This window comes from Oncorhynchus mykiss, chromosome 15, assembly GCF_057628025.1.
Source record: "Oncorhynchus mykiss isolate SJ-2025 chromosome 15, ASM5762802v1, whole genome shotgun sequence".
Classification (NCBI taxonomy): domain Eukaryota; kingdom Metazoa; phylum Chordata; class Actinopteri; order Salmoniformes; family Salmonidae; genus Oncorhynchus; species Oncorhynchus mykiss.
The window spans coordinates 11135184-11150431 of record NC_143036.1 but is presented as its reverse complement, the minus strand read 5'-3'; the positions used below and the strand labels follow the sequence as shown (position 1 = coordinate 11150431).

General features: G+C 45.2%; 1 long non-coding RNA gene across 1 annotated transcript; it reads left to right on the top strand.

Annotated features, from left to right (window-relative positions):
* The first annotated feature begins 370 nt into the window (after positions 1 to 370).
* On the top strand, positions 371 to 5970 carry LOC110490822 (uncharacterized). Its single transcript, XR_002468752.3, has 4 exons — positions 371 to 1074; positions 2810 to 2852; positions 3017 to 3106; positions 3763 to 5970. It is a non-coding gene; the product is annotated as an uncharacterized LOC110490822 (long non-coding RNA).
* The last annotated feature ends 9278 nt before the right edge of the window (positions 5971 to 15248 follow it).

Here is a 15248-nt window from a genome sequence, read left to right as displayed (position 1 = left end):
AGATGGGATCCTAGCCAATGAGAGGGCAGATATGCGTGTGAACAACAGGCAGAACTCCGATTTAAAATCCTATTGTTTCTAATTGCCAAAATGCCAGGTGAGTCCACTTATATCAGTGCATTCTTAACAACCTAACCATTACGGAACTTCTATTCGATCAAATAAACATCACGTAGCAATTACATTTTTTTGTTGACCAAATTGTACACTCTCTCATTATCCTCCATACAACTCTTCAATGAGTGGTTTTATTTTGGTGGACAGATTTCGAGCGGAGTAAATCCTCTCGCTTTGCCTCTTCCTCTCTGGACAAGCTTCGAAAACACCAGCGATTGGCTGCTTTCATGCTGCGTCATTTCCTGGAAATGACTTTCAACGGGAAGAATATTTGGCGCGGAAACTTCTGTTGTGTTGAGATGTGTACCAAGAGAGATGAAGGTTGTCAGTAAATAGCAATGGCTCCGGCTTCTAACACAGAGAAGTGAATCTGAACGGAAAGTTACTGTAAACAAACAAGCATGTTAGCGAGCTAGACAAGAGGGAACATGAAAATACGGCTTAGCCAGCAAGCTCATGCTGTCTGCTAACGTTACAATAGCTCTCACTAACAGCAAAGAAACTATTAGCCAGTTAACGTTAGCTAGCTTTTCCAGAATTACTAGATTGAGTTACATTTACACTGAATGATCGTAATATGATTAATTACCCACAGTTAGCTGGCTAGCTACTCTGTGATGATGACATTTTAGAAAGTGGTCTGTCGCTAGCGAAATTTAGCAACGCGGGTCTGTTTACATACATTAGCGTTGCTCCTATTGTAATTGGGTTACACCGAAACAGGAAGTCAGAAGTTCCATTCAACTTTTACATTTTTTTTAAGCCCTCGATTTTCATTGAGTTGTCGCCAACCATTTTCTCTTAAAGCATCGCACCTTGCATTGATGAGCCTGGAAAGAGTGGCGATAACATCATTATTGGCAGTGGCATCTGGGCCCAGTTCCAAACATGCCTTTCTTGGAAGCTGGAGGTTTGCTTGGGGTTATAGGCAAAGAAGGAAAATCCTCGTCTGACACGGTACGTGTCATAGAGTCTGTCAGACAAGTATAGTTGTGGCAGTTGTCAATCAAAGCATTTGCCTCCTATGTAACGACATTGGATGATGCCTGAGCATTGCTAGCTGAGGAGGTAGCCATAAGATTTCTCTTTTTGTCACCGCGCTGACATTTTGGAAAATATAATGTTAAATCATCAATAACCTGGTGTATTTAGTTCAAAATAATACACTTTTCACTATGTTTCAGAAGTGGGTATGCAGAGCTCTGTCGGTAGCGGGCGTTCAAGCTGCTATCTTGGAGCCTCCAAGTTCCTTTTCAATTTACTGTGTCAGTGGATATGACGGTTGGTCATTATGACAGGGTGAATTTGAGACAATATCTAAAGAAATGTATTATTAAACAGACTTTCCAAACTTCCTCTGCTTACAACATACCCATGTTTGGAAAGGCTCTTTTAATATACTGAACAAAAATATAAACGTAACAATTTTACTGAGTTACAGTTCATATCAGGAAATCAGTTAATTTAAATAAATTCATTAGGCCCTAAACTGGATTTCACATGACTGGGCACGGGTGTAGGTCTGGGAGGGCATAGGCCCACCCACTTGGGATCCAGGCCCAGACAATTAGAATTTGTTTTTCCCCACAAAAGGGCTTTATTATGGACAGAAATACTCCTCGGTTTCATCAGCTGTCCGAGTGGCTGGTCTCAGACGATCCTGCAGGTGAAGAAGTCTGATGTGGAGGTCCTGGGCTGGTGGTTACACGTGGCTGCGGTTGTAAGGCCGGTTGGATGTACTGCCATTTTCTCAAAAATTATATTGGTGGTGGCTTATAGTAGAGACATTAACATTAAATTCTTGCAACAGCTCTGGTGGACATTCCTGCAGTCAGCATGCCAATTGCACGCTCCCTCAACTTGAGACATCTGTGGCATTGTGTTGTTTGACAAAACTGCACGTTTTAGAGTGGCCATACCCTACTCAATAAATTGGATTCAGTCTATCACAGTGCCATCTCTTGTCACCAAAGCCCCATATACTACCCACCACTGCGACCTGTACGCTCTCGTTGGCTGGCCCTCGCTTCATACTCGTCGCCAAACCCACTTACCCTCCAAGACCCTTCTAGGTAAAGTCCCCCCTTATCTCAGCTCGCTGGTCACCATAGCAGCACCCACCTGTAGCACGCGCTCCAACAGGTATATTTCTCTGGTCACCCCCAAAGCCAATTCTTCCTTTGGCCGCCACTCCTTCCAGTTCTCTGCTGCCAATGACTGGAACGAACTACAAAAATCTCTGAAACTGGAAACACTTATCCCCCTCACTAGCTTTAAGCACCAGCTGTCAGAGCAGCTCACAGATTACTGCACCTGTACATAGCCCATCTATAATTTAGCCTAAACAACCTCTCCCCCTACTGTATTTATTTATTTATTTTGCTCCTTTGCACCCCATTATTTCTACTTTGCACATTCTTCCACTGCAAATCTACCATTCCAGTGTTTTACTTGCTATATTGTATTTACTTTGCCACCATGGCCTTTTTTTTGCCTTTACCTCCCTTATCTCACCTCACTTGCTCACATTGTATATAGACTTGTTTCTACTGTATTATTGACTGTATGTTTGTTTTACTCCATGTGTAATGCTGTGTTGTTGTATGTGTCGAACTGCTTTACTTTATCTCGGCCAGGTTGCAGTTGTAAATGAGAACTTGTTCTTAACTTGCCTACCTGGATGTGCTTTCAGGGGATGACTGGTCTGGCAGCTCAATATGGCCAAGGGAGAGAAGGTAAAATACGAGGTGATAGTCATGTGTGTGTGTGTTCGTTGTCCAAGCCCTGTTCCGACAGGTGTGTTAACAGTTTCGCCCCTTTTAATCTGTGTGTTTAGTGAACAAGTTGTCTAGTGTGTGTTATAGCCTTGTTTTGATGTGTGTGTGTGTGCTGTGTCTAGGTGGTGGATTTGACCAGTGTGTATGAAGAGGTGGACGAGGAACTCTCGGATGGCCAGAGAGGCAGGACGGTGACTGAATCGTTGATGATGGTGAGTTAGTGTAAAACACCTCCACCACCCTTTCTGCTTATCAGTCACACATACACTCAGTCAGTTAGCCAGTCAGCTAGCTAGCCAGTCAGCTAGCCAGCCAGTCAGTTAGCCAGTCAGTCAGCCAGTCAGCTAGATAGCCAGTCAGTTAGCCAGTCAGTCAGTTAGCCAGTCAGTCAGTTAGCCAGTCAGCCAGCCAGTCAGCTAGCCAGCCAGTCAGCCAGCCAGCCAGTCAGCCAGCCAGTCAGCCAGCCAGCCAGTCAGCTAGCCAGTCAGCCAGCCAGTCAGCCAGCCAGCCAGTCAGCCAGCCAGTCAGCCAGCCAGTCAGCCAGCCAGTCAGCCAGCCAGCCAGACTTGATCCGTGAGACACATTTGACAGAAGTACCGAAACTAACACATTCTAGCACCAAATGTTCTACTATCGAAAAAGTATCACTGTTTCGGTATACCGTGCAACACTACCGTAGACCAGCCTTTGTATGTATGGTTAGGTCGCGGACATGTTAACGGTGGGTCGTGACGCGTCAGAGTACATTTATAATGATTTAATTAATTACTGAAATTGATTTGGCCAAGTGCTCAGTTTGTCAGCTGCACGAGTGTGAGAGGGAGATGCCCGTGTGCTTCCTGGTTTACCAGATCTTTTTTTTCTGCAGTTTTCTTGAAGATCACTCCGCGACACACACAATGCAGTGGTTCAGCAGGAGATGATGCGCTGTCTGCCGCTGACTTCCCACTCGCCATCTCTCGCCGCTGTCATCAAATGGACTCATGCTAGCAACAAGTTCTGACTGAGCTCTATTGTCATGAAACGCCATACAACTGCAGAGTTTCTCTCTTTCTCGCACAAACTTAGAACGAGGAGCGCCCACAATGTGTTTTGTGCGGGGGAAGTGCTTACTAATGAGTCTCTCATAACGAAGAAATGAGTAAAAGGACAAGTCCTGACCAAACATCCACAGCATGATGGTAAACCCAGAGAGTTATTTCAGAACAGGGCAGAATGCTTCAGGAAACAGTGCTTCAGGAAACAGTGCTTCAGGAAACAGTGCTTCAGGAAACAGTGCTTCAGGAAACAGTGCTTCAGGAAACAGTACTTCGACAGTGGAAAAGTAAGTCAGCTAGCAAGGGATTGTTGTCATTTTATAACAGGTGATGGATGATAAGCAGAAATAAGGGAGTACTAACTAACTCTCATAGTAGTAGATGTGAGTTTCTCTTTCAAACAATCCGCTGGCCTTGTACACAGCCAATAGCTAACATTCACCAAAGTAAGCTAGCTAATGATAGTGCAACCCTCAGTAACAGTCCAGATGAATAATGATCAGGCCTACTGTTCATCTTACTGTTGAAAATTAGTCTAGGTTGGAACTGTTGCTGTTAAAATACAATAATAATTTGTATTCTTAACTGAAATAAACTGATTGAAGCAAGATGATATTTGAGGCAAACACACTCACACAGTTCTGGGTTGTTCGTCTACAACAGGAAGCGGTCTCCTGCCTGACTGAGAAAGCAGTAGATGTTCTGGTCCCGTTTGGCACCACATACCTATGTGAGTCAGGGTGTTCAACTCTAACGTACAGAAACAGTTTCAAGGCTGAGCATCACCTGATTGTTGTACTGTCTAAAACAGAGCCCAGAATATAGATGTGCTTGTTGGTCACATCACACAGATGTAGACCATTCTGTTTATTCCAGTTCAGAGTAAGACATATGTATTGTATTTTAACAGCAACAGTTCCAACCTTGACTTTCGTTCAACAGTAAGATGTACAGTAGGCCTGATCATTTTTCATCTGGACTGTTACTGAGGGTTGCACTATCAAAAAGCTGGCGGGTGGTCCCGGAGTTGAGAGAGAACTTGGGTAAATACAATGGTGCATTTACGCTTGACATGTGGACTGATTGATTTTTGAAAAATTGGCACAGTGGGCTTTTGGTTTCTCTCCCTCTAAGAAACATAAATGGTTCTAAATAACAAACAGACTAGATTTACCACAGTGTGAAGGAGTGGTAACCCCTCTTTAGAAAGTGCGTTCCTGAGTCCTTTGCTGATGTGTAGAAGAAACTGAATGAAAGAGAGTCCAGCGAGGATAGGGAGGGGGAAAAAGGTGAGCTGAGCTACTTTGTTTATTTATGAAATATTCTAGTTTATTTAGGCTAATTTTCTAATATATATGTTTAGGCTTGGCCTGTTTAGTAGGCTATTTTTGCAGCATAAAGCTATATATGTGGAAAAATCCCCCAATTTGTGTCACAGTTTAGACTACTGATAGATGCTGCGGTCAGTCAGTTGAGTCCTATTGTAAAGTGTAGCCTAAAGGGCAGACTTGCAATGTATTCGATGTTTAAGTACTCTAAAGTTTTACATTTCTAACTCAATATCACAGACCAGATTTGCCCTAATGAAAAATGCATCAACTCCTGCAAATATATAAATGTATTATAATCCACTTAATTTGTACAAAATTAGCTGTAGCAAGAGGAGAGACTGCATGCTAAAGACGATCAGAATGTCTTTAACCTGCATTGTAATATAACTTAGTTTGAAGGAAGAACAGGAATGAGTGATTCACTCAGCCTCATGCTGTTCCTGCATCTGTTGCCTATTTGAGTGTTTGTTAAATATCCTACTGATTCTGAGATCACCAAGCCTCGCGTAACCGCACAATGTCGGGGAAAGCAATTTCACAAATCCGTCTGTTTCTAAACTTTGCTGTGCTGTATTAAAGGCTATACAATTTATTTTTTTTCTCAGTCAAATGCATTCGTGAATTCAATCACTTTAGCCAACATGTGGCTGTTTTACTCATTGTTTAATTATTAAAGGCTCCCGTTGTTTTTTAGTTTTAGAACTAAAATGCCTGACTGTGTGTTTTAAAGGCATGGATGACTTGTATGTTGTGTGATGACATGGACAAATGAATGAATGATTTATATACTGCATATTGAAGTAGGTCTTTATGCCAACAAGTACATTACGCTAAAACAGCTACAGTAAATAGAGGGCTTTTAGGCCTTTTATTACATATTCTATTTATTTAACATTTATTAACTAGGCAAGTCAGTTAAGAACAAATTGTTGTTTACAATGACGACCTAGGAACTGCCTTGTTCGGGGGCAGAACAACAGATTTTTACCTTGTCATCTTGGGGAGTCGATTTATGAACCTTTCTGTTACTGGCCCAACTCTTTAACCACTAGGCTACCTGCCTACAGCTCCATGTCATTTCAATAACTTAGTTTGACCACCAGAGAGCATCTTTGAGAAGCTAACATTAATGGCAACAAGGGCTGGCAGTAAAATACTATGAGGTCATGCACTCCAACATGCCATACTATTGGTCAGCACCTGTCTATGTGGGGTGGCCAGTTCTCTTCTGGGTGGAGATTATAACAGACATGGCCAAGATGTTCAAATGTTCATAAATGACCAGCATGGTCAAATAATAATAATCACAGTAGTTGTCAAGGGTGCAACAAGTCAGCACTTCAGGAGTAAATGTCAGTTGGCTTTTCATAGCCGATCATTAAGAGTATCTCTACCAGAGAGTTGAAAACAGCAGGTCTGAGACAGGTAGCATATCCAGTGAACAGGTCAGGGTTCCATAGCCGCAGGCAGGACAGTTGAAACTGGAGCAGCAGCACGGCCAGGTGGACTGTGGACAGCAAGGAGTCATCACGCCAGGTAGTCCTTAGGCATGGTCCTAGGGCTCAGGTCCTCCGAGAGAAAGAGAGAATTAGAGAGAGCATACTTAAATTCACACAGGACACCGGATAAGACAGGAGAAGTACTCCAGATATAACAGACTGACCCCAGCCCCCCGACACAAACTACTGCAGCATAAATACTGGAGGCTGAGACAGGAGGGGTCGGGAGACACTGTGGCCCCATCCGAGGACACCCCCGGACAGGGCCAAACAGGCAGGATATAACCCCACCCACTTTGCCAAAGCACAGCCCACACACCACTAGAGGGATACCTTCAACCACCAACTTACCATCCTGAGACAAGGTCGAGTATAGCCCACAAAGATCTCCGCCACGGCACAACCCAAGGGGGGAGCCAACCCAGTCAGAGCGTGTGTGTACGTGAGCTTTTGATGTCCAGCTAGCAGGGTCCTTTGACCTTCCTGCGAGGAGGAAGTGTTCCCGGCTGGAGGTGTTGGTTCCAAACACCTGGAGAATGTCGCCCCATTCAGGTCGGAGGGCAGAGACGGCTATTCACACAAACACACACACTCCTATCGTATCCATTGTTATTGTATTTATCCTGCAAGCTGAATAGCCGTCTCTGCCCTCCGACCTGAAGGTGTTTGGAACCAACACCTCCAGCCGGAAACACTTCATCCTCGCAGGAAGGTCAAAGGACCCTGCTAGCTGGACATCAAGAGCTCACATACACACACGCTCTGACTACACACGCTCTCTGAGACACGCACTGCATACACTTATACACAAACACACATATGCTCACACCCCCTCCCACGCACACACACACCACTAACACGCACCGTGACCCTCTCTCCTGTCCCCTGTAGAGCTGAGCAGCCAGCCAGTGAGTTGGTGGAAGTGATGGCGTTGCATAGCGACCTGGTCACCGAGGTCAAAGACCTGCCGCCTCCACCTCTCACTGTCATGTCCTTCAGCATGAAGACTACAGAACCCCGGAACACCACAACGAGGTGTGTGTAATACTGAATCAGACTTAGTTCTGTTACCATGACTGAGTTAAAATTCCACATGACTTCTGAGCAGTTGTGTAAAGGTACTTAGGTAAAAATACTTTAAAGTACTACCTAAGTAGTTGTTTGGGTTATCTGTACTTTACTATTTATATTTTTTTGACTACTTTTACTTCACTACATTCCTAAAGAAAATAATATACTTTTTTACTCCATACATTTTTCCTGACAGCCAAAAGTACCTCGTTAAATGTTGAATGCTTAGCAGGATAGCAAAATGGTCGTTAATAAAAACAACAAGCAATTGTGCCGTCTGGTTTCCTTAATATAAAGAATATGAAATTACATTTACTTTTGATACTTAAGTATATTTAAAATCAAATACTTTTAGACTTTTACTCAAGTAGTATTTTACTGGGTAACTCACTTACTTGAGTCATTTTCTATTAAAGTATCTTTACTTTTTACTCAAGTATGACATTTGGGCAGTCACGGTAATCTCCTCTTATGCACTCCTCTTATGCACTCCAACTCACGAATGACCGTCAGGTCACTAATGGCCTGGAACTCGGGGCTCTATTGTTCCTCCATCAGGTCCTAATGGTCTGGTACTCAGAGCTCTATTGTCCCTCCATCAGGTCACTAATGGCCTGGTACTCAGAGCTCTATTGTCCCTCCATCAGGTCACTAATGGCCTGGTACTCAGGGCTCTATTGTCCCTCCATCAGGTCACTAATGGTCTGGTACTCAGAGCTCTATTGTCCCTCCATCGGGTCCTAATGGCCTGGTACTCAGAGCTCTATTGTCCCTCCATCAGGTCCTAATGGCCTGGTACTCAGGGCTCTATTGTTTCTCCATCAGGTCCTAATGGCCTGGTACTCAGAGCTCTATTGTCCCTCCATCAGGTCCTAATGGCCTGGTACTCAGGGCTCTATTGTTCCTCCATCAGGTCACTAATGGTCTGGTACTCAGAGCTCTATTGTCCCTCCATCAGGTCCTAATGGTCTGGTACTCAGAGCTCTATTGTCCCTCCATCAGGTCACTAATGGCCTGGTACTCAGGGCTCTATTGTTCCTCCATCAGGTCACTAATGGCCTGGTACTCAGGGCTCTATTGTCCCTCCATCAGGTCCTAATGGCCTGGTACTCAGGGCTCTATTGTTCCTCCATCAGGTCACTAATGGTCTGGTACTCAGGGCTCTATTGTCCCTCCATCAGGTCACTAATGGCCTGGTACTCAGGGCTCTATTGTTCCTCCATCAGGTCACTAATGGTCTGGTACTCAGAGCTCTATTGTCCCTCCATCAGGTCCTAATGGTCTGGTACTCAGAGCTCTATTGTCCCTCCATCAGGTCACTAATGGCCTGGTACTCAGAGCTCTATTGTTCCTCCATCAGGTCACTAATGGCCTGGTACTCAGGGCTCTATTGTCCCTCCATCAGGTCCTAATGGCCTGGTACTCAGGGCTCTATTGTTCCTCCATCAGGTCACTAATGGTCTGGTACTCAGGGCTCTATTGTCCCTCCATCAGGTCACTAATGGCCTGGTACTCAGGGCTCTATTGTTCCTCCATCAGGTCACTAATGGCCTGGTACTCAGGGCTCTATTGTCCCTCCATCAGGTCACTAATGGCCTGGTACTCAGAGCTCTATTGTTCCTCCATCAGGTCCTAATGGCCTGGTACTCAGAGCTCTATTGTCCCTCCATCAGGTCCTAATGGCCTGGTACTCAGGGCTCTATTGCTCATTTAGCCACTCTGACATCAATTCAAATCAAATTACAAATCACACCAAACATTTATCATCAAAACAGTATCCTGCTTTTAAAACTCACATCATTGTGATGGATTTATGTTGTGGAAAGGAGTTCAACGACAGGTTGAAACTGAGTATAAAAGCCTAGTAACGAAATGGACAGCGCTTTCTAAGGTGATTCATTCAAAACGCCAACATAGTTTATGCATACGTATATGAGGCCCCTAACAAACATCTGTGGTTGTTACTGACCAGGAGCACACGGCTGAGCTCTTTAATCACCACTTCATTAAGTCCGGATTCCTATTTTGACTCAGCCATGCCTCCTTGCCCATCCAACATTTCCTCATCTCCCACTCCTTCTAATGCGACTCGCCCCGATGCTCCTCCCTCTTCCCCAGTACAAAGTTTCTCCCTGCAGGCAGTCACTGAGTCCGGGGTGCTAAAGGAGCTCCTTAAACTTGACCCCCCCCAAGGTTCTTTAAGGTTGCACAAGGACCGAGAGGTGAGTCTGACAAAGACAGAGAGGATGAAGTCTGGATTATGAAATGTAGGGCAAATACCACTAGAGGGCACTCTAAGACCACAAACACACGCACAACTAGAGGTAGTGAAGGTATCTGTACTTTCTCTTGTAGCCCCAGACACAGGAGGGAATGCTGTGACATCCAGCTGATCAGATTTATTTGACCAAGGTAGCGCTGCTGAGTATGACGGTGGGGTTTGGCCCAGAGGAGGGCAGTGCCTCAGATGTTTGTATTTTATAACACCTGTAACTGCCATTTCCTGCAATCTAGAGAAGAAAAAAAAGACCTTAAATTATATAAATAAAGATACAGTACCAGTCAAATGTTTGGACATTCCTACTCATTCAAAGGGTTTTCTTTAGTATGACAATTTTCTCCATTGTAGAATAATAGTGAAGATGTCAAAACTAAAATAACAGATAGAATCATGTAGTAGCCAAAAAAGTGTTAAACAAATCTAAATATATTTTATATTTGAGATAATTCAAAGTAGCCACCCTTTGCCTCGATGACAGCTTTGCACACTTTTGGCATTCTCTCAACCAGCTTCACCTGGAATGCTTTTCCAACAGCCTTGAAGGAGTTCCCACATATGCTGAGCACTTGTTGGCTGCTTTTCCTTCACTCTGCGCTCCAACTCATACCAAACCATCTCATAGGTTATCTGATGCAGCACCATCACTCTCCTTCTTGGTAAAATAGCCCTTACACAGCCTGGAGGTGTGTTGGGTCATTGTCTTGTTGAAAAACAAATGATAGTCCCACTGAGCGCAAACCAGGTGGGATGGCATATCGCTGCAGAATGCTGTGGTAGCCATGCTGGTTAAGTGTGTCTTTCATTTTAAATGAATCACTGACCGTGTCACCATCAAATCACCATCAAACCTCCTCCTCCATGCTTCACGGTGGGAACCACACATGTGGAGATCATCCGTTCAAATTTGGACTCATCAGACCAAAGGACAGATTTCCACAGGTCTAATGTCCATTGCTCATGTTTCTTGGCCCAAACAAGTCTCTTCTTCTTATTGGTGTCCTTTAGTAGTGATTTCTTTGCAACAATTTGACCATGAAGGCCTGATTCACACAGTCCCCTCTGAACAGTTGATGTTGAGATGTGTCTGTTACTTGAACTCTGTGAAGCATTTATTTGGGCTGCAATTTCTGAGGCTGGTAACTCAAATTAACTTATCCTCTGCAGCAAAAGTAACTCTGGGTCTTCCTTTCCTGTGGCGGTCCTCATGAGAGACAGTTAACTCTAATGAACTTATCCTCTGCAGCAGAAGTAACTCTGGGTCTTCCTTTCCTGTGGTGGTCCTCATGAGAGACAGTTTCATCATAGCAGAGGTAACTCTGGGTCTTCCTTTCCTGTGGCGGTCCTCATGAGAGACAGTTTCATCACAGCAGAGGTAACTCTGGGTCTTCCTTTCCTGTGGCGGTCCTCATGAGAGACAGTTTCATCACAGCAGAGGTAACTCTGGGTCTTCCTTTCCTGTGGCGGTCCTCATGAGAGACAGTTTCATCATAGCACTTGATGGTTTTTAGGACTGCACTTTCAATGTTCTTGAAATTTTCCAAATTGACTGACCTTCATGTCTTAAAGTAATGATGGACTGTCGTTTCTCTTTGCTTATTTGAGCTGTTCTTGACATAATATGGACTTAGTCTTTTGCCAAATAGGGCTATCTTCTGTATACCACCCCTACCTTGCCACAACACAACTGATTGGCTCAAATGCATTAAGAAGGAAAGAAATTCCACACATGAACTTTTAACAAGGCACACCTGTTAATTGAAATACATTACAGGTGACATCCTCATGATGCTGGTTGAGAGAATGTCAAGAGTGTGCAAAGCTGTCATCAAGGCAAAGGGTGACTACTTTGAAGAATCTCAATTATAAAATCCATTTTGATTTGTTTAACACTTTTTTTGGTTACTACATGATTCCATATGTGTTATTTCATAGTTGTGATGTCTTCATTATTATTCTACAATGTAGAAAATAGTCTAAAATATAAAGCAAAACCCTTGAATGAGTAGGTGTGTCCAACCTTCTGACTGGTACTGTATACACATATTTGTATTGTTGTTGTATTATGTAAATAGTTGCACAGTCCGTGTACAAGGTGGTGCAGCGACCCTCTTACATTCTTTGGGCAGAACCCTGTTAATAGACAGTACACACAGTGACATAAAGTTAACATTTTAGTTAGGGGTTGACCTGTAACAGTACACCATGCCTGTGTTCATGTAATGATCTCTAAAAATAACCTCCGTCAGCTCAGCGGTGTTCCAGTGATCGTCGGGGAGATGTTTATTGTGATCCCCTTGCGGCCACATTGTGTTCCCTAATAGAGGTCAGGGCTTGTGTGTGATGCAGCTGTGTGAGATTGAGGGAGTGATACAGGTATCGTTACCAGGTGTAATATGTCTATCCAAACCAGTTTACCTCTGTATCCGTGTAGCCTTGAGCCTGGGGTTTTGGTGTTAGTCTATAGCTTCATAATTTGACAGTAGGTAGAATATATGGGACCAGCCTTAACCGAAGGGCCTTTCCTATATACTTGTTTTAAGAGCTGAGCTGCCACTTTGTAAGTTATCGTTGATGTACACAGGATTATCCCCTTCTATAGAATTGGCGGAGGTTCTGGTTCTATGGTTGATACAATCCCTACTCCAATGGTATAAACTAGAATAGAACACTGAAAATAGCGAGTTCTAAGAAGAGACTTTGAGAAAGAGACCTTGACTCCGATTAGACTTCTGACGACTGGACGCCAAGTAGTTAGTTTCCAGTGATTGGGAGCCAACAAGGGCAGCTGGGTGTTTTGTAGTGTGTTTTCTAGTGTATTTATACACGTCTGAAACCCCATAGCAGTCTTGTGTCACCATACACACACTCACATCCCTCGTCAATTTAATCGTTCCGTTTGCACTTTCCTTTTATACTCTGATTTAGGGTTTTTGTTTATTTATGTACATTACACGACACCGCTGACCTAGAATGCTTGCTTATGAAGGCCTTTCCCGCGGCTCCCTTTGTGGGTCCCTTCATCGTGTGCATGCGTGCACTCATCTTTCTTTCACCCTTGTCTAAGCCAAGTCCTTAACCCTCTGGGGTTAATAGTGGGTCAGGCCCCGGGGCCCCGGTGAGTTTTCAGCCCAGGGAAGGGTTAAGATGCTGGGGCTTAGGAGGGGATGACAGCCCCCCCGGCTCTGGATGTCCTGGTTCTGATTTATAGGTTAGCGGGGTAATCTCCCTCCGTTATCTCCAGGCTTCTGCCAAGTTTCACTCGCATTAATGACTTTGTGTGTGTGTGCAGAGAGTGACAACTGCTGCTGTCTGAACTCTGGCCTTTGTAGGGAAATATTTGTTGTGCCCCCTCTCCCTGGTATAAGGAGAGATGAGACAGAGTGGATAGGGAGCATTAAAGGGGAAGGGTTTAGGGTTACATGGCTCAGGGTCCGGCAAGGATTGATGTCCCCCAATGTGTTATTTTTGTTTCCTTTGTGTGGTAGCCAGAATCAGGGGTAGAGGGGAGGGAAGAGATGTGATGTTGTAATATACAATCAAAATAATGTAATATACAATCACACATTGGCGCAATGGTTATTTTGGAGAGGTTAGCGGTGAAGGGAGTTCAGGGGTAACATGGTGAGGAGATAACAGCCACACAGGGTTGTGTCTGTCTGTCTATGGGAGCTGTTAATGGTCTTGGAACGCTGGTTAGTTTGACCATGTGTGCGTGTGCATGTGTGTCAGTGTTGTAGGGGAATATTTTAGAAATGCAGAGGACCCCTAAAACCCATGATGTTGTAATTGAATCCCAGACTGTCCTTGTTTAAAAACAGACAGACATAAGCCTGTAGCTTACATTAGTGAGGTCAGAGGGAAGGTGGAAGGAAGGACCAGGGCCATGGAGTAAGGGTCAAGGGCCATGGGGTAAGGGTCAAGGGCCATGGGTAAGGGTTAAGGGCCATGGGGAAGAGGTAAGGGCCAGGGTCAAGGGCCATGGGGTGAGGGTCAAGGGCCATGGGTAAGGGTCAAGGGCCATGGGTAAGGGTCAAGGGCCATGGGTAAGGGTTAAGGGCCATGGGGAAGAGGTAAGGGCCAGGGTCAAGGGCCATGGGGTGAGGGTCAAGGGCCATGGGTAAGGGTCAAGGGCCATGGGTAAGGGTCAAGGGCCATGGGTAAGGGTTAAGGGCCATGGGGAAGAGGTAAGGGCCAGGGTTAAGGGCCATGGGGAAGGGTTAAGGGTCATGGGTAAGGGTTAAGTGCCATTGGTAAGGGTCATGGGTAAGGGCCATGGGTAAGGGTTAAGGGCCATGGGTAAGGGGTAAGGGCCATGGGTAAGGGGTAAGGGCCATGGGTAAGGGTTAAGGGTAAGGGTTAAGGGATGACAGTACTCAGACTGCAATAGACCCGACAGAACTCTACTGTCAGAACTCTAGTGTCAAAGGGCCATGGGTAAGGGTTAAGGGCCATGGGTAAGTGTTAAGGGCCATGGGTAAAGGCCATGGGTAAGGGGCATCGGTACGGGTTAATGGCCATGGGTAAGGGTTAAGGGCCACGGGGTAAGGGTTAAGGGCCATGGGGTAAGGGGTAAGGGCCATGGGGAAGGGTTAAGGGCCATGGGGAACGGTTAACGACCATGGGGAACGGTTAACGGCCATGGGTAAGGGTTAAGGGCCATGGGTAAGGGTTAAGGGCCATGGGTAAGGGTTAAGGGCCATGGGGTAAGGGTTAAGGGCCATGGGGTAAGGGTTAAGGGCCATGGGGTAAGGGTTAAGGGCCATGGGTAAGAGTTAAGGGCCATGGGTAAGGGTTAAGGGCCATGGGTAAGGGTTAAGGGCCATGTGTAATGGTTAAGGGCCATGGGTAAGGGTTAAGGGCCATGGGTAACGGTTAAGGGCCATGGGGTAAGGGTTAAGGGCCATGGGGTAAGGGTTAAGGGCCATGGGTAAGAGTTAAGGGCCATGGGTAAGGGTTAAGGGCCATGGGTAAGAGTTAAGGGCCATGGGTAAGGGTTAAGGGCCATGGGTAAGGGTTAAGGGCCATGGGTAAGGGCCATGGGTAAGGGGTAAGGGGCATGGGTAAGGGTTAAGGGCCATGGGTAAGGGTTAAGGGCCATGGGTAAGGGTTAAGGGCCATGGGTAAGGGTTAAGGGC